Source organism: Coenobita brevimanus, chromosome 100, assembly GCF_032717465.1.
Source record: "Coenobita brevimanus isolate Jiangsu-jjx chromosome 100, ASM3271746v2, whole genome shotgun sequence".
NCBI lineage: Eukaryota > Metazoa > Arthropoda > Malacostraca > Decapoda > Coenobitidae > Coenobita > Coenobita brevimanus.
This window is the reverse complement of record NC_137053.1, coordinates 54131528-54150524: the sequence shown is the minus strand read 5'-3', so window position 1 is coordinate 54150524 and position 18997 is coordinate 54131528. Positions and strand designations below refer to the sequence as shown.

At 45.7% G+C, this 18997-nt stretch overlaps 1 protein-coding gene across 1 annotated transcript in view; it reads left to right on the top strand.

Moving 5' to 3' along the window:
• The window catches only part of LOC145414591 (sodium channel protein 1 brain-like), a 1229691-nt gene that overhangs the window by 491336 nt on the left and 719358 nt on the right, over positions 1-18997 (top strand). The window lies entirely within an intron of this gene.

The following is an 18997-nucleotide window of genomic DNA, read 5'->3' as shown; positions in this document are numbered from 1 at the left end:
CCCTTGTGTGTAAATGTGGCTCCGGCTGTGTCTGTCAGCAGACATTTTGTTGAGCTCCGCTTACGTAGTGTGTAGATGGTTTGACGGTTTTGCAATGGCAGACCAATGGCGCAGCAATGTTAAGTTGATGTTGATCGTTTTCTTTGATATCCAAGGGATTATTCACAAGGATTTTGTCCCACCCGGTCAATCTGTCAGCGGAAAGTTTAACTGTGAATTTTTGCAGCGTCTGAGGGAGAACATCCGCCGCAAACTTCCAGAACAGTGGAAGAACAAGGACTGGGTTGTGCATCATGACAACACCCCCGCCCACACATCAATTGTTGTTCGGCAGTTCCTGGCCTCCACTAACACGGTAGTCATTCCCCACCCACCCTATTCACCTGACCTTGCCCCCTGCCACTTTTTCCTGTTTCCCAAGCTGAAATTATGACTGAAAGGGCATCGATTTGACTTGATTGAGGAGATCCAGACAGAATCGCAGTAGGTGCTCAAGACCATCATGCCTGAAGCCTTCCAGGGATGAATGTACTTGTGGAAAAAACGCTGGGACCATTATATACATGCCCAAGAGGACTACTTTGAAGGCGACAGTGAGAGCTAGGAAGTAAGGTAACTTATTTTCCTACAACATTCAAATTACTGGAACTTTTAGGCAGCACCTCGTGTGTCTATCTATCTATCTATTGCCAGACGCCTCAATCCCGTTTGGGGTGGCCACAAACAAATCGCCTCCAAGTCGCCCTGTCCCCCGCCATTTCACTGCCCTGCTCCCAACTCACACCCCCCTCTCTCATATACCTCTCCACCCCATCCCTCCATCTCATCCTCGGCCTCCCCCTCCCTCTTCCCCCCTCCACCTCCCCCTCCCTCTTCCCCCCTCCACCTCACTCACATACACTCTCTTCGTCAGTCTTTCACCCTCCATCCTCTCCACATGGCCAAACCACCTCAGTGTGTTCCTCATAATGCTTCCTATCACATCTACATCCACACCACAACGCTCCTTTATATCCTCATTCGTCAGCCTGTCTCTCCACGTGACTCCACAGGCTCCTCTTAAATAACTCATTTCCACTGCTCTCACTCTTGACTTGTGTCCTTCCAACAATGTCCAAGCTTCACTTCCGTATGTTAGAGTTGGTATCACAATACTGTCATGTAGTAACTTTTTCACTTCCATGCTCACTTCCCTGTTTCTTATCACTGCTTTCAAGGAACCAGCAACCTTTCTTCCCTGCTGTACCCTTTCAAGCATTTCACCCTCCAAACCTCCATCCTTACTCATCACACTACCCAAATACTTAACCGTACTCACATTTTCCAATTCCTCACCATCCAACCTCGCTGTACATTCACTAACTTCACCTCTCTCAAAGACCATCACTTTACTCTTCCCTACATTCACCTTTAGGTTCCGTTTCTTACACACTCTCTCAAACTCATCCACCAAGCCTTGCAGCTCCCCTTCGTCTTCACTCAACAACACAGTATCATCTGCAAACAACAGTACAGGGAGTTTCCAAACACTATCCTCTCTCACCAGGGCCACTCCAACATCCACTACCCTGTCTTGTACCTCTTTTATTACCCCATCCATGTACAGATTGAACAACCATGGAGACATGACACATCCCTGTTTCAACCCAACTTTCAAAGAGAAAAATTCACTTAGTTCACCATCCACACGCACTGCAGCCTTCGCACCATCGTACATACTCTTCACAGCATTCAACAACTTCCCATCTACTCCATATATTCTTAACACTTTCCACAATCCTTGTCTATCCACCCTGTCATATGCTTTCTCCAATTCCATGAACGCCGCATACAACTTCTTTCCCTTCTTTAGAAACTTTTCCACTAAAGATCTAAGAATGAATATCTGATCTACACAACCTCTTCCCTTCCTAAAGCCTCCCTGTTCATCTCCAACTAATTTCTCTGTTCTTTCTCTAACTCTGTCTATAAGTATCCTACCATACACTTTTCCTATTATACTAAAAAGACAAATGCCCCTATGATTACCACACACTTCTTTTTCCCCTTTTCCTTTGTACAAGGGAATAATTATACCTGACTTCCAATCCTCCGGGACGCTACATTCCTCCCAGGCCAATCTGCACATCTTCCACATCCATTCTACTACTATCTCTCCCCCATGTTTCAGCATTTCACCACACACTCCATCAATTCCTGGGGCTTTCCCCGATTTAACTTTCTTCATTGCTTCCACAACTTCTATTCTACTAATTTCTTCCTGTCTTCTCACCTCCCTCCTTCTCCCAGCCATTCCCCAGCCACTTATACTCGCATTACTTCCATCCTCTACGTTCAACAATTCCTTAAAGTGTTCTCTCCATCTGCTCACTTTTTCTCCCTTCTCCACTAGTAATCTACCATTTTTATCTTTCACTCCCCTGCTAACTTCACTTCCACCCTGTCTTACTCTTTTCACTTCTCTCCAGAACATTTTCTTACAATCCCTCCACTTTTCACTCAAATTCCTTCCAAATTCCTCATCCACTCTCTTCTTACTTTCTCTTACTAATCTTTTCACCTCTCTCTTCCTTTCCACATATAACTCTCTCTTCCGCCTCTCAACTTCTTCCACGCCCCTATTTCTCATCCTTTCATTGTATGCTTTCTTTTTTTGTGCCACAGCCTGTTTCACCTCTTCAGTCCACCACGCTGTTTCTTCACCCCCCTCCGTCTTCTCTTCCTTCCACACACCACATCACATGCTGCACATATTTCTTCTGTAAATATCTTACACACACCTTCCACGTCTCCCATCTTCTCCAATTCATATTTGCCCAATCGTTCCTCCACTTCTCTCTTATACTCTGCCTTTTTCTCATCCTCTTGTAACCTTTCCACTCTCCTTGCAACTACTCCTTCCTCTCGTCTTTCCCTTCTTCTATTCCTCCATCTTACTTGCATCCTAATTCTGGCCACCACCAAGTAGTGGTCAGAAAGTCCACTCCCCCAACCTCTATACCCTCTTGCATCCTTTACACATCTTCACATCCTTTCATCCACACACACATAATCAATCATTGCCTTCCTTTCATTCAGTTCACCACCCACCCTTCTCATCATTCGCCATGTATACCTGTGGATCATTTTATGCCTGAAGAGGGTATTGGCTATCACCAACCCCCTCCCAGCACAAATGTCCACTAATGCACTCCCATTCTCATCTATCTCAGCAGGCACACCGCACTCACCAACTATTCCATCCACCTTCACATTACCAACTTTACCATTCATATCACCAATCAAAAACACTCTCTCATTCCTTCCAGACTTTTCCATGCACACTTCCACATTTGTCCAGAACTCTTCTCTCACTCTTCTAGCACGATCTTGCGTTGGCGCATACACACACACAATCGCCCACATTTGTATTCCAACTTTCAACTTTACCCACACAATCCTTGACCCAACTGATCCATACTGTCTTATGCTCTTCTTCCATCTTTTACTCACAACTATACACACTCCTTCCTTTGCCCTCTCATTCTCATCTACTCCAGCACATATACCCCATCCATACTCCCATTCTCTCACACTTTCTTCTCTCCATTTTGTTTCAGTTATTCCACATACATCCACTTTCGCACCCTCAAGCACCTGGACAATCTCTCTCTCTTTCACCTCATCATTCGCTTCTCTTACATTCCATGTACTCATTACCAAGTCCTTTGTCCGGTCCTGGGTCGTCATCGTTTGGTCAGTCCTTGTCCGAGGCTTCTTGTTTGTTTTTTTAGTTAGTTGTTTTCCGGGGAGGGGCACTAACCCTCCGCCAACCCTTTTAGTCGCCTTTTACGACAAGCAGGGATACTGGGGGAGTATTCTTGAAAACCCCCCTACCCCCAGGGGGGGTATATACAGTCGGCGCAATGGAAGTCTGGATCCTCTAATTTGCACCATATATTTGGTAGGGTCCAAGAAATATTGTAGGAAAATTCCTGTAGTCAGCAGATTTTTTTTCTGGTGGCTTCTAGCAACTTTACAGGCTTAACACCACATGCTGTGAGTTTATGAGCTCAGTGCCTACCTGACTTTGGATGGGAAAGCACGTCATATTTTCTTGTCCTGCCTGGCCTTTGTTAATTTCAAAGCTCTCGTTTTCACACCCTCCTTTGCCTTAGTGAATCATTGGAGATGGGTCCCAAGCCACTAACTGATGTAGAAAAAGCCTGAATTTTAACTATGAGAGAAGAAAATGTAAAAATTAAGGATATTTGTATTCGAACTGGGCGAGGAAAATCTACCGTTATGGCACTCCTCGCTGCTCCCCGCCATCTGCCAAAAAACACAATTCCCCAACATAAAGACAGGCTAGGACCTAAAAGGAAGACATCACCAACTACAGACAGGTTACTGAAGCAAGCTGTGATAAAAGACGCACGTTTGACTGCTAGACAACTGAAAGATATGTACCCAGAATTGCTGAAAGATGTGTCTGAAAGAACCATACAGCATCAACTTCAGAAAGACTTCAAGATCCCCAGCCGTACTGCTGCACTGAAGCCTCTCGTTAATTTTTACATTTTCCTCTTTCATAGTTAAAATTCGGGCTTTTTTGTACATGAGTTAGTGGCTTGGGACCCATCTCCAATGATTCACTAAGGCAGAGGAGGGTGTGAAAACGAGAGCTTTGAAATTAACAAGAGCCAGGCAGGACAAGAAAATCTGATGTGCTTTTTCTTGGACCCTACCAAATATATGGTGTGAAATAGAGGGTCCAGACTTCCATTGCGCCGACTGTATATACAGTATTAGGGTGGTCCTTATCGAAGTTGCAGATTTTTTACGGCCACCCCGCACTTTTGTCCCTGTTGGTACGAAATCTCTGCAGGGCAAATTTCAGTCTTCTATTGTAGTATATACTGGTGCCCCACTGGCCTTAAAGTTCATACTGTGTGCACTGGCCTTGAAGTTCATACTGTGTGCACTGGCCTTGAAGTTCATACTGTGTGCCATCTGGCCTGAATACTACACCAGCACAACTAGGTCCCCCTTCCAGTGTCAGTATTAGTCACTCATTGGGAGGAGGTGTCATGGGAGCTGATCTTACACTCATTGTTGCCTAGTTTAGGAGGTATTGGTAGCCTTTTGAGCAATTGGGAATCACTGGTGATGAGCCCCTATGACCTGGAACAGGAATTGCACTGCTCCTTATCCAGTGACAGGGTTGAAGTCCTGCATTCAGTGCAACTCCTCACTCAGTGAAGTCGTTCGTGACTTTCAGTGACAGGACACATTGTTTGGCTTTCTTGTATTGTCTTGTTCCACCCACGTGCACGGGTCGACATCCAGGAACTCGTCAGAGGATCCAAGGAAGGAAGGAAGGTGGCGAGTGTTGCTTGTGACGAAATCAGGGAGAGTCTTGGCTCGAATGACAACCACATTCAGCTCCAGAGTCTTCTATTCACACGCTCATCCTCCTCCTCGTTCTCCAAAGCAGCAATCATGGCCCTCTTCATTTCCAAGCCGAGGGACTTGAAGAACGCCAGGCCAATCAGCTCCTGAGAGAGGTACCAGAGATGATGGCTGAAGGCCTTCACAACAGCAGATGAGACATCCGAGTCACCGCAGCCCAGGCTGTCTTAAAGGATCTTCAGATGGTTTTGAGAAGGAGACTTGGCGACTGGCACTGTGAACGAGTACTGGATGTAGAGTGTAAGTGCAAAAATGACGAACTGTTCAAATGTGGCGAGCTCTTGCATGGCGAGTATGAACTGCCCATGGAAGAGGTAGATCTTGGCTGAGTAAATGCTTTTGGTCATCCAACAGGCAAGGTGGTAGGCGCCAGGCCACGAAATGTGGAAGCCATGAGGAAGAAAATCACCATGAGCTTGAGTAACTCCTGATAATCGTCTCGTGGATGTTGGGCAGTGAGTTGAAGACAGCAGAAGGCGGTAACCTCATTGCAATGAGAAACAGGTTGGTGAGAATCTTCAAGTGATCTGCTGCAGCAGAGGTCGATCCCTGCTTGAATTGCTCGAGGAGAGGGATGTCCAGCTCTAATGTGATGATGCCAGTGCAGACTGTGAAGACTTTCTGGATCATGATCTCACTGATGTGCTTCCTGCAGGCTAGGCATGGAAGTTCCTTTTCCATTTTCTGCTGCAGGAGAGTGCATGCCCCAGAGTGAATTCTGGTGTTGCTAGCAGTTGTGTCAAAGGCCATGCTTGTCACCAAATCTACCAGGTCCCATTCTTTCACAGTAGCGAAGATTGCCTCCACCATGGCAGCTCCTGTTTCTGATCGCAGCTTGTGGACATTCAGCACCTTGACAGTTCCCTTCCCAGACACCAGGATGGGTAAATGTTTCAACTTTTCTTGGCCAGGTTCTTCAGCAACCAACTTACTGTCCCAGTGAATGGTGAGGGGAACACCAGGCTTGAAGGATGAGCACAGAGCTGCTGCCTGTTTGCCATGAGCCTTGATTTATCCCTGATAGATGCTCTGGCAGTTCAAAACCACTGTTGAAGGATCTTTGCCATACACAGATGCTGCAGCAACCAGTATGTGGACAGAATTGCAGTCATAGATCTTTGTGTGATCCAGGGCATTAGACAAATCTGGAGTGATGATGGATGCACGAGTTCAGGACCATTGTCTTTTGGGTGAGAATGTGGTAGCTGACCTGGATGGTTGGGGAGCAGGTTCTTTGTCTTCTTTGCCCTCTTCTGTTCCTCCAGCTCAGTGGCAGCTTCTACCGCTGCTCATCGCTGCTGCTTTCATAGTTTGTGAACTCGGGAATCCTCCTCTGTCTTGTGCTTCTTTGCTTAAGCATCCGATAGCATTCACCTGATACCGAGCATGATGCCTTGGTAGCCTTCCTCCCATTGAGCTTTCAGAAACGCCACGTCCTGTTCGTTCTTCAGCAGCTTCATGGCATCTGTTTGCGTCAATTCGAAGAGGTTCCTCAGCTTCAGTTTGAAGTCACTTTGCTTCATTTCTTCCACCTCTCTCTTGTCTTTCAGCTTGCTAAGGGAGTGCTATTCCTCTCACAGATTATCAACTTTCGAGATCCTGTGCTAGCTCTGTATCACTGGAATTCTGGCACAATACTAGAGTCCATGGTCATTGCAGCATCCTGCAGGATCTTCTTTTCCTTCTGCAGAAGATGAAACAGCCACCTGAGGACCTCATTGTTAGATGGCATCTTACCATCCGTTAGCTGGGCGAGGGGGTCTCCAACCAACCAGATCACGTTCTTCTTCCTGGTTTTCTTCTCTTACATTTGTTGTGGTCATCCTCCTCCAAAGGAGAAGGCTGTTCTCCAGCTGAAGCCATTGCAATCAACTTTGAGACTGACCTACCACCTGGAAAGATTCCTCGGATGAAAGACTATTATTTACCTTCGTAATGCACAAAACAACAGTTTCCTAAGCCAGTCAAAAGGGGAATGACACATTACTGACGACCCAGCTTCCTCTCCCCTCACCCAGCCACAACCCTCTCAGGCGTCATCATGTCTTCTGTCCCTCCTCCCCATCACTATCCTGCATTTCCCGCCATGACCACGTCCTCTCGTGGATGAGTGAGAGGCTCCCACAAATATGGTCCCATTCTCCTATATAGGGGAGATCTTCAGGGCCATTGGGGCACCAGAATTCTTTGAGCAATGCACACAAAAATTTTACATATGGTGTTTTTACGTCAGTGGCACAGTACTAGGGAGTGGCCTGTGAAGATTTACCCATATTCAGTTTTCACTGTGTTCATAAGGACCACCCTAATACTGTACATATATATATACTGTATATATATATTTATCTATCTATCTATTTCCAGACGCCTCAATCCCGTTTGGGGTGGCCACAAACAAATCGCCTCCAAGTCGCCCTGTCCCCCGCCATTTCACTGCCCTGCTCCCAACTCACACCCCCCTCTCTCATATACCTCTCCACCCCATCCCTCCATCTCATCCTCGGCCTCCCCCTCCCTCTTCCCCCCTCCACCTCCCCCTCCCTCTTCCCCCCTCCACCTCACTCACATACACTCTCTTCGTCAGTCTTTCACCCTCCATCCTCTCCACATGGCCAAACCACCTCAGTGTGTTCCTCATAATGCTTCCTATCACATCTACATCCACACCACAACGCTCCTTTATATCCTCATTCGTCAGCCTGTCTCTCCACGTGACTCCACAGGCTCCTCTTAAATAACTCATTTCCACTGCTCTCACTCTTGACTTGTGTCCTTCCAACAATGTCCAAGCTTCACTTCCGTATGTTAGAGTTGGTATCACAATACTGTCATGTAGTAACTTTTTCACTTCCATGCTCACTTCCCTGTTTCTTATCACTGCTTTCAAGGAACCAGCAACCTTTCTTCCCTGCTGTACCCTTTCAAGCATTTCACCCTCCAAACCTCCATCCTTACTCATCACACTACCCAAATACTTAACCGTACTCACATTTTCCAATTCCTCACCATCCAACCTCGCTGTACATTCACTAACTTCACCTCTCTCAAAGACCATCACTTTACTCTTCCCTACATTCACCTTTAGGTTCCGTTTCTTACACACTCTCTCAAACTCATCCACCAAGCCTTGCAGCTCCCCTTCGTCTTCACTCAACAACACAGTATCATCTGCAAACAACAGTACAGGGAGTTTCCAAACACTATCCTCTCTCACCAGGGCCACTCCAACATCCACTACCCTGTCTTGTACCTCTTTTATTACCCCATCCATGTACAGATTGAACAACCATGGAGACATGACACATCCCTGTTTCAACCCAACTTTCAAAGAGAAAAATTCACTTAGTTCACCATCCACACGCACTGCAGCCTTCGCACCATCGTACATACTCTTCACAGCATTCAGCAACTTCCCATCTACTCCATATATTCTTAACACTTTCCACAATCCTTGTCTATCCACCCTGTCATATGCTTTCTCCAATTCCATGAACGCCGCATACAACTTCTTTCCCTTCTTTAGAAACTTTTCCACTAAAGATCTAAGAATGAATATCTGATCTACACAACCTCTTCCCTTCCTAAAGCCTCCCTGTTCATCTCCAACTAATTTCTCTGTTCTTTCTCTAACTCTGTCTATAAGTATCCTACCATACACTTTTCCTATTATACTAAAAAGACAAATGCCCCTATGATTACCACACACTTCTTTTTCCCCTTTTCCTTTGTACAAGGGAATAATTATACCTGACTTCCAATCCTCCGGGACGCTACATTCCTCCCAGGCCAATCTGCACATCTTCCACATCCATTCTACTACTATCTCTCCCCCATGTTTCAGCATTTCACCACACACTCCATCAATTCCTGGGGCTTTCCCCGATTTAACTTTCTTCATTGCTTCCACAACTTCTATTCTACTAATTTCTTCCTGTCTTCTCACCTCCCTCCTTCTCCCAGCCATTCCCCAGCCACTTATACTCGCATTACTTCCATCCTCTACGTTCAACAATTCCTTAAAGTGTTCTCTCCATCTGCTCACTTTTTCTCCCTTCTCCACTAGTAATCTACCATTTTTATCTTTCACTCCCCTGCTAACTTCACTTCCACCCTGTCTTACTCTTTTCACTTCTCTCCAGAACATTTTCTTACAATCCCTCCACTTTTCACTCAAATTCCTTCCAAATTCCTCATCCACTCTCTTCTTACTTTCTCTTACTAATCTTTTCACCTCTCTCTTCCTTTCCACATATAACTCTCTCTTCCGCCTCTCAACTTCTTCCACGCCCCTATTTCTCATCCTTTCATTGTATGCTTTCTTTTTTTGTGCCACAGCCTGTTTCACCTCTTCAGTCCACCACGCTGTTTCTTCACCCCCCTCCGTCTTCTCTTCCTTCCACACACCACATCACATGCTGCACATATTTCTTCTGTAAATATCTTACACACACCTTCCACGTCTCCCATCTTCTCCAATTCATATTTGCCCAATCGTTCCTCCACTTCTCTCTTATACTCTGCCTTTTTCTCATCCTCTTGTAACCTTTCCACTCTCCTTGCAACTACTCCTTCCTCTCGTCTTTCCCTTCTTCTATTCCTCCATGTTACTTGCATCCTAATTCTGGCCACCACCAAGTAGTGGTCAGAAAGTCCACTCCCCCATCCTCTATACCCTCTTGCATCCTTTACACATCTTCACATCCTTTCATCCACACACACATAATCAATCATTGCCTTCCTTTCATTCAGTTCACCACCCACCCTTCTCATCATTCGCCATGTATACCTGTGGATCATTTTATGCCTGAAAAGGGTATTGGCTATCACCAACCCCCTCCCAGCACAAATGTCCACTAATGCACTCCCATTCTCATCTATCTCAGCAGGCACACCGCACTCACCAACTATTCCATCCACCTTCACATTACCAACTTTACCATTCATATCACCAATCAAAAACACTCTCTCATTCCTTCCAGACTTTTCCATGCACACTTCCACATTTGTCCAGAACTCTTCTCTCACTCTTCTAGCACGATCTTGCGTTGGCGCATACACACACACAATCGCCCACATTTGTATTCCAACTTTCAACTTTACCCACACAATCCTTGACCCAACTGATCCATACTGTCTTATGCTCTTCTTCCATCTTTTACTCACAACTATACACACTCCTTCCTTTGCCCTCTCATTCTCATCTACTCCAGCACATATACCCCATCCATACTCCCATTCTCTCACACTTTCTTCTCTCCATTTTGTTTCAGTTATTCCACATACATCCACTTTCGCACCCTCAAGCACCTGGACAATCTCTCTCTCTTTCACCTCATCATTCGCTTCTCTTACATTCCATGTACTCATTACCAAGTCCTTTGTCCGGTCCTGGGTCGTCATCGTTTGGTCAGTCCTTGTCCGAGGCTTCTTGTTTGTTTTTTTAGTTAGTTGTTTTCCGGGGAGGGGCACTAACCCTCCGCCAACCCTTTTAGTCGCCTTTTACGACAAGCAGGGATACTGGGGGAGTATTCTTGAAAACCCCCCTACCCCCAGGGGGGGTATATACAGTCGGCGCAATGGAAGTCTGGATCCTCTAATTTGCACCATATATTTGGTAGGGTCCAAGAAATATTGTAGGAAAATTCCTGTAGTCAGCAGATTTTTTTTCTGGTGGCTTCTAGCAACTTTACAGGCTTAACACCACATGCTGTGAGTTTATGAGCTCAGTGCCTACCTGACTTTGGATGGGAAAGCACGTCATATTTTCTTGTCCTGCCTGGCCTTTGTTAATTTCAAAGCTCTCGTTTTCACACCCTCCTTTGCCTTAGTGAATCATTGGAGATGGGTCCCAAGCCACTAACTGATGTAGAAAAAGCCTGAATTTTAACTATGAGAGAAGAAAATGTAAAAATTAAGGATATTTGTATTCGAACTGGGCGAGGAAAATCTACCGTTATGGCACTCCTCGCTGCTCCCCGCCATCTGCCAAAAAACACAATTCCCCAACATAAAGACAGGCTAGGACCTAAAAGGAAGACATCACCAACTACAGACAGGTTACTGAAGCAAGCTGTGATAAAAGACGCACGTTTGACTGCTAGACAACTGAAAGATATGTACCCAGAATTGCTGAAAGATGTGTCTGAAAGAACCATACAGCATCAACTTCAGAAAGACTTCAAGATCCCCAGCCGTACTGCTGCACTGAAGCCTCTCGTTAATTTTTACATTTTCCTCTTTCATAGTTAAAATTCGGGCTTTTTCTACATGAGTTAGTGGCTTGGGACCCATCTCCAATGATTCACTAAGGCAGAGGAGGGTGTGAAAACGAGAGCTTTGAAATTAACAAGAGCCAGGCAGGACAAGAAAATCTGATGTGCTTTTTCTTGGACCCTACCAAATATATGGTGTGAAATAGAGGGTCCAGACTTCCATTGCGCCGACTGTATATACAGTATTAGGGTGGTCCTTATCGAAGTTGCAGATTTTTTACGGCCACCCCGCACTTTTGTCCCTGTTGGTACGAAATCTCTGCAGGGCAAATTTCAGTCTTCTATTGTAGTATATACTGGTGCCCCACTGGCCTTAAAGTTCATACTGTGTGCACTGGCCTTGAAGTTCATACTGTGTGCCATCTGGCCTGATAACTACACCAGCACAACTAGGTCCCCCTTCCAGTGTCAGTATTAGTCACTCATTGGGAGGAGGTGTCATGGGAGCTGATCTTACACTCATTGTTGCCTAGTTTAGGAGGTATTGGTAGCCTTTTGAGCAATTGGGAATCACTGGTGATGAGCCCCTATGACCTGGAACAGGAATTGCACTGCTCCTTATCCAGTGACAGGGTTGAAGTCCTGCATTCAGTGCAACTCCTCACTCAGTGAAGTCGTTCGTGACTTTCAGTGACAGGACACATTGTTTGGCTTTCTTGTATTGTCTTGTTCCACCCACATGCACGGGTCGACATCCAGGAACTCGTCAGAGGATCCAAGGAAGGAAGGAAGGTGGCGAGTGTTGCTTGTGACGAAATCAGGGAGAGTCTTGGCTCGAATGACAACCACATTCAGCTCCAGAGTCTTCTATTCACACGCTCATCCTCCTCCTCATTCTCCAAAGCAGCAATCATGGCCCTCTTCATTTCCAAGCCGAGGGACTTGAAGAACGCCAGGCCAATCAGCTCCTGAGAGAGGTACCAGAGATGACGGCTGAAGGCCTTCACAACAGCAGATGAGACATCCGAGTCACCGCAGCCCAGGCTGTCTTAAAGGATCTTCAGATGGTTTTGAGAAGGAGACTTGGCGACTGGCACTGTGAACGAGTACTGGATGTAGAGTGTAAGTGCAAAAATGACGAACTGTTCAAATGTGGCGAGCTCTTGCACGGCGAGTATGAACTGCCCATGGAAGAGGTAGATCTTGGCTGAGTAAATGCTTTTGGTCATCCAACAGGCAAGGTGGTAGGCGCCAGGCCACGAAATGTGGAAGCCATGAGGAAGAAAATCACCATGAGCTTGAGTAACTCCTGATAATCGTCTCGTGGATGTTGGGCAGTGAGTTGAAGACAGCAGAAGGCGGTAACCTCATTGCAATGAGAAACAGGTTGGTGAGAATCTTCAAGTGATCTGCTGCAGCAGAGGTCGATCCCTGCTTGAATTGCTCGAGGAGAGGGATGTCCAGCTCTAATGTGATGATGCCAGTGCAGACTGTGAAGACTTTCTGGATCATGATCTCACTGATGTGCTTCCTGCAGGCTAGGCATGGAAGTTCCTTTTCCATTTTCTGCTGCAGGAGAGTGCATGCCCCAGAGTGAATTCTGGTGTTGCTAGCAGTTGTGTCAAAGGCCATGCTTGTCACCAAATCTACCAGGTCCCATTCTTTCACAGTAGCGAAGATTGCCTCCACCATGGCAGCTCCTGTTTCTGATCGCAGCTTGTGGACATTCAGCACCTTGACAGTTCCCTTCCCAGACACCAGGATGGGTAAATGTTTCAACTTTTCTTGGCCAGGTTCTTCAGCAACCAACTTACTGTCCCAGTGAATGGTGAGGGGAACACCAGGCTTGAAGGATGAGCACAGAGCTGCTGCCTGTTTGCCATGAGCCTTGATTTATCCCTGATAGATGCTCTGGCAGTTCAAAACCACTGTTGAAGGATCTTTGCCATACACAGATGCTGCAGCAACCAGTATGTGGACAGAATTGCAGTCATAGATCTTTGTGTGATCCAGGGCATTAGACAAATCTGGAGTGATGATGGATGCACGAGTTCAGGACCATTGTCTTTTGGGTGAGAATGTGGTAGCTGACCTGGATGGTTGGGGAGCAGGTTCTTTGTCTTCTTTGCCCTCTTCTGTTCCTCCAGCTCAGTGGCAGCTTCTACCGCTGCTCATCGCTGCTGCTTTCATAGTTTGTGAACTCGGGAATCCTCCTCTGTCTTGTGCTTCTTTGCTTAAGCATCCGATAGCATTCACCTGATACCGAGCATGATGCCTTGGTAGCCTTCCTCCCATTGAGCTTTCAGAAACGCCACGTCCTGTTCGTTCTTCAGCAGCTTCATGGCATCTGTTTGCGTCAATTCGAAGAGGTTCCTCAGCTTCAGTTTGAAGTCACTTTGCTTCATTTCTTCCACCTCTCTCTTGTCTTTCAGCTTGCTAAGGGAGTGCTATTCCTCTCACAGATTATCAACTTTCGAGATCCTGTGCTAGCTCTGTATCACTGGAATTCTGGCACAATACTAGAGTCCATGGTCATTGCAGCATCCTGCAGGATCTTCTTTTCCTTCTGCAGAAGATGAAACAGCCACCTGAGGACCTCATTGTTAGATGGCATCTTACCATCCGTTAGCTGGGCGAGGGGGTCTCCAACCAACCAGATCACGTTCTTCTTCCTGGTTTTCTTCTCTTACATTTGTTGTGGTCATCCTCCTCCAAAGGAGAAGGCTGTTCTCCAGCTGAAGCCATTGCAATCAACTTTGAGACTGACCTACCACCTGGAAAGATTCCTCGGATGAAAGACTATTATTTACCTTCGTAATGCACAAAACAACAGTTTCCTAAGCCAGTCAAAAGGGGAATGACACATTACTGACGACCCAGCTTCCTCTCCCCTCACCCAGCCACAACCCTCTCAGGCGTCATCATGTCTTCTATCCCTCCTCCCCATCACTATCCTGCATTTCCCGCCATGACCACGTCCTCTCGTGGATGAGTGAGAGGCTCCCACAAATATGGTCCCATTCTCCTATATAGGGGAGAACTTCAGGGCCATTGGGGCACCAGAATTCTTTGAGCAATGCACACAAAAATTTTACATATGGTGTTTTTACGTCAGTGGCACAGTACTAGGGAGTGGCCTGTGAAGATTTACCCATATTCAGTTTTCACTGTGTTCATAAGGACCACCCTAATACTGTACATATATATATATACTGTATATATATATTTATCTATCTATCTATTTCCAGACGCCTCAATCCCGTTTGGGGTGGCCACAAACAAATCGCCTCCACGTTGCCCTGTCCCCCGCCATTTCACTGCCCTGCTCCCAACGCACACTCCCCTCTTTCATATACCTCTCCATCCCATTCCTCCATCTCATCCTCGGCCTCCCCACTCCCTCTTCCCCCCTCCACCTCAATCACATACACTCTCTTCGTTAGTCTTTCACCCTCCATCCTCTCCACATGGCCAAACCACCTCAGTGTGTTCCTCATAACGCTTCCTATCACATCCACATCCACACCACAACGCTCCTTTATATCCTCATTCATCAACCTGTCTCTCCATGTGACTCCACAGGCTCCTCTTAAATAACTCATTTCCACTGCTCTCACTCTTGACTTGTGTCCTTCCAACAACGTCCAAGCTTCAACTTCCGTACGTTAGAGTTGGTATCACAATACTGTCATGTAGTAACTTTTTCACTTCTATGCTCACTTCCCTGTTTCTTATCACTGCTTTCAAAGAACCAGCAACCTTTCTTCCCTGCTGTACCCTTTCAAGCACTTCACCCTCCAAATTTCCATCCTTACTCATCACACTACCCAAATACTTAACCGTACTCACATTTTCCAATTCCTCACCGTCCAACCTTGCTGTACATTCACTGACTTTACCTCTCTCAAAGACCATCACTTTACTCTTCCCTACATTCACCTTTAGATTCCGTTTCTTACACACACTCCCAAACTCATCCACCAAGCCTTGCAGCTCCCCTTCATCATCACTCAACAACACAGTATCATCTGCAAACAACAGTACAGGGAGTTACCAAACACTATCCTCTCTCACCAGGGCCACTCCAACATCCACTACCCTACCTTGTACCTCTTTTATTACCCCATCCATGTACAGATTGAACAACCATGGAGACATGACACATCCCTGTTTCAACCCAACCTTCAAAGAGAAAAATTCACTTAGTTCACCATCCACACGCACTGCAGCCTTCGCACCATCATACATACTCTTCGCAGCATTCAACAACTTTCCATCTACTCCATATATTCTTAATACTTTCCACAATCCTTGTCTATCCACCCTGTCATGTGCTTTCTCCAAATCCATGAAAGCCACATACAACTTCTTTCCCTTCTCTAGAAACTTTTCCACTAAAGATCTAAGAATGAATATCTGATATACACAACCTCTTCCCTTCCTAAAGCCTCCCTGTTCTTCTCCAACTAATTCCTCTGTTCTTTCTTTAACTCTTGTCAGTAAGTATCCTACCATACACTTTTCCTATTATACTAAGAAGACAAATGCCCCTATGATTACCACACACTTCTTTTTCTCCTTTTCCATTGTACCAGGTAATAATTTATTGTACTGTACCTGACTTCCAATCCTCCAGGACTCCACCTTCCTCCCAGGCCAATCTACACATCTTCCACGTCCATTCTACTACTATCTCTCCCCCTTGCTTCAGCATTTCACCACACACTCCATCAATTCCTGGGGCTTTCCCCAATTTAACTTTCTTCATTGCTTCCACAGCTTCTATCCTACTGATTTCTTCCTGTCTTCTCACCTCCCTCCTTCTCCCAGCCATTCCCCAGCCACTTATACTCGCATTACTTCCATCCTGTATGTTCAACAATTCCTTAAAGTGTTCTCTCCATCTGCTCACTTTTTCTCCCATCTCCACTAGTAATCTACTCGTACCATTTTTATCTTTCACTCCCCTGCTAACCTCACTTCCACCATGTCTTACTCTCTTCACCTCTTTCCAGAACATTTTCTTACAGTCCCTCCACTTTACACTCAAATTCCTTCCAAATTCCTCATCCACTTTCTTCTTACTCTCTCTTACTAATCTTTTCAATTCTCTTTCATTCTACATATAACTCTCTCTTCTGCCTCTCAACTTCTTCCATGCCACTATTTCTCATCCATTCATTGTATGCTTTCTTCTTTTGTGCCACAGCCTATCTCACCTCTTCATTCCACCACGCTGTTCCTTGCACCCCCCTCCGTCTTCTCTTCCTTCCACACACCACATCACATGCCGCACATATTTCTTCTGTAAATATCCTGCATACACCTTCCAGGTCCCCCATCTGCTCCAATTCATATTTGCCCAACATTTATGTACCTGTATAAATATATATATATATACACCCGCCACAGATAGACATAGGACCTTCACACAGAATTGCAATGGAAGAGTTGTCTGTCTTTGCTTTGTGTTTCCACCTCTACCAAGTGAATTTTGGGGGCAAGACGTAACTGGCAACTTTTCTGGTATTGGCGGGAGGTGGTGAAACACTCATCACGTCAGTGCCTGCCCAGAAGTGAGATCGGGAGTATATGTTCCCGTCGCTCCAGGCTTGCACCTCCCTTTTTTTTCATGTGCATTACTGTTTGCCCTGTTATTTTCCTAGAGTTGAGTTGTCATGCCTGGAAAGTACTGCACAAAGGATGAGAGGGTCCGTATCATTGCTTGGAGGCAGGATAATGTCCCTATCAACACAATTTGTGAACATACTGGATGCACAAAGTCGACTCTCATATAGATTCTTGCTGCAGCTCTTGTCCTGCCACCTGATGTCATATCAGAGCACATGCATGGCGGTGGAAAGAAGAGGACGACTTCCAGAGGTACAGATACACTTCAGAAGGGGGAGGTAATCAAGAATCCTCAGCTGACAGCAGGAGAATTGAAGAGAATGCATCCCCAGCTGTTTCAAGACATCTCAGTTCAAACTATCCAACACCACTTCCGGAAGGAGCTGGGTTTTCTAAGCCGCACCGTAGCGAAGAAGCTGCTTCTCACTGACCGCATGAAGAAGCATCGCATTCAATTTGCCAAGAAGTATGCACACAGGACATCAGATGAGTGGAGAAAAGTTATGTTTTCCGATGAAAGCACATTTCAAGTGTTCCAGGTGTGTTCTGCCAAGGTTCGTTGCCAAGCCTCCCGTAGTCGATGTGACCCTGCTTACACAGTGCCAACTGTTAGGCACCCACAGTTAGTAATGGTATAGGGTGTTTCTCAGGTGAAATGGGAAGGGGAGGCCTCTACTTTCTTCCTAAGAACTTGGTGATGAATTGCGGCCAGTACATTCAAGTTCTGAAAGATCATTTGTTAAACTTTTTTGTTGTTCGTGGGTGCAACTTTTTCATGCACGTTTCAGCTGCATGTCACAAGTCAAGAAAGGTGACAAAATGGCTTCAGGATAATTGGATAGAGGTCCTCGACTGGCCTGGCAACAGTTCAGATCTAAACCCGTTAGAGAACTGCTGGGCAAGGATGAAGAAAAGCATGGCAGAGAAGACACCCAATCTGGACAAACTCAAGACTGAACTGACAATGTTTGGTGCAAAGAAATGTCCATAGATTACTTTAGAGATCTAAGTGATTCCATGCCAGAATGCATCCAACTGGTCCTGAAAAACAAGGGAAACATGATTTCATATTAATGAATGGCATTTCATGAACAAACATTGTGATATACTATGATTTTTATGTTTTTCAATACCTTGTGGGGAGAGGTCCTAAGTCAATTTGCGGTAGCTGTATTTGTATATATATATATATATATATATATATATACAGTATATATACAGTACAGTATATATAGTCAATCTCGATTAAACGGCATCTGATGCATCAGCATATCCGTATAACTGTAACACAAATTCCATCGGCATGGGGTCGAAAATATTCCGGGTACCGGTCTTTTTGTGTGTATTGTGGTGTACACTCATGATCGCTAATTTCTGCTCAGGGGTGCCCCCTTCGTACCCCCATATACTCAGGGAAGATGGGAGGGGGGGGATGAAATGAGCTCCACCCGCCCCTACCCCAGCTCCCAACCCTCCCCCATTCCCCTACCCCTCCCAGTCCCCCACTTATCATTCTTAACAGGCAGTTACATCTCAAGCAAACCTCATACTTTACATTCATACTCATATTACTAATACACAAATATAAAACACTAGGATATGTAAAAATATATGGTATGACTATGAACATGCTGCAGCAATAAACTAATGCATTGTAACGTTGAAAATAAAACAAAAATGTTAACAACGGCCGTCCCAGGCCT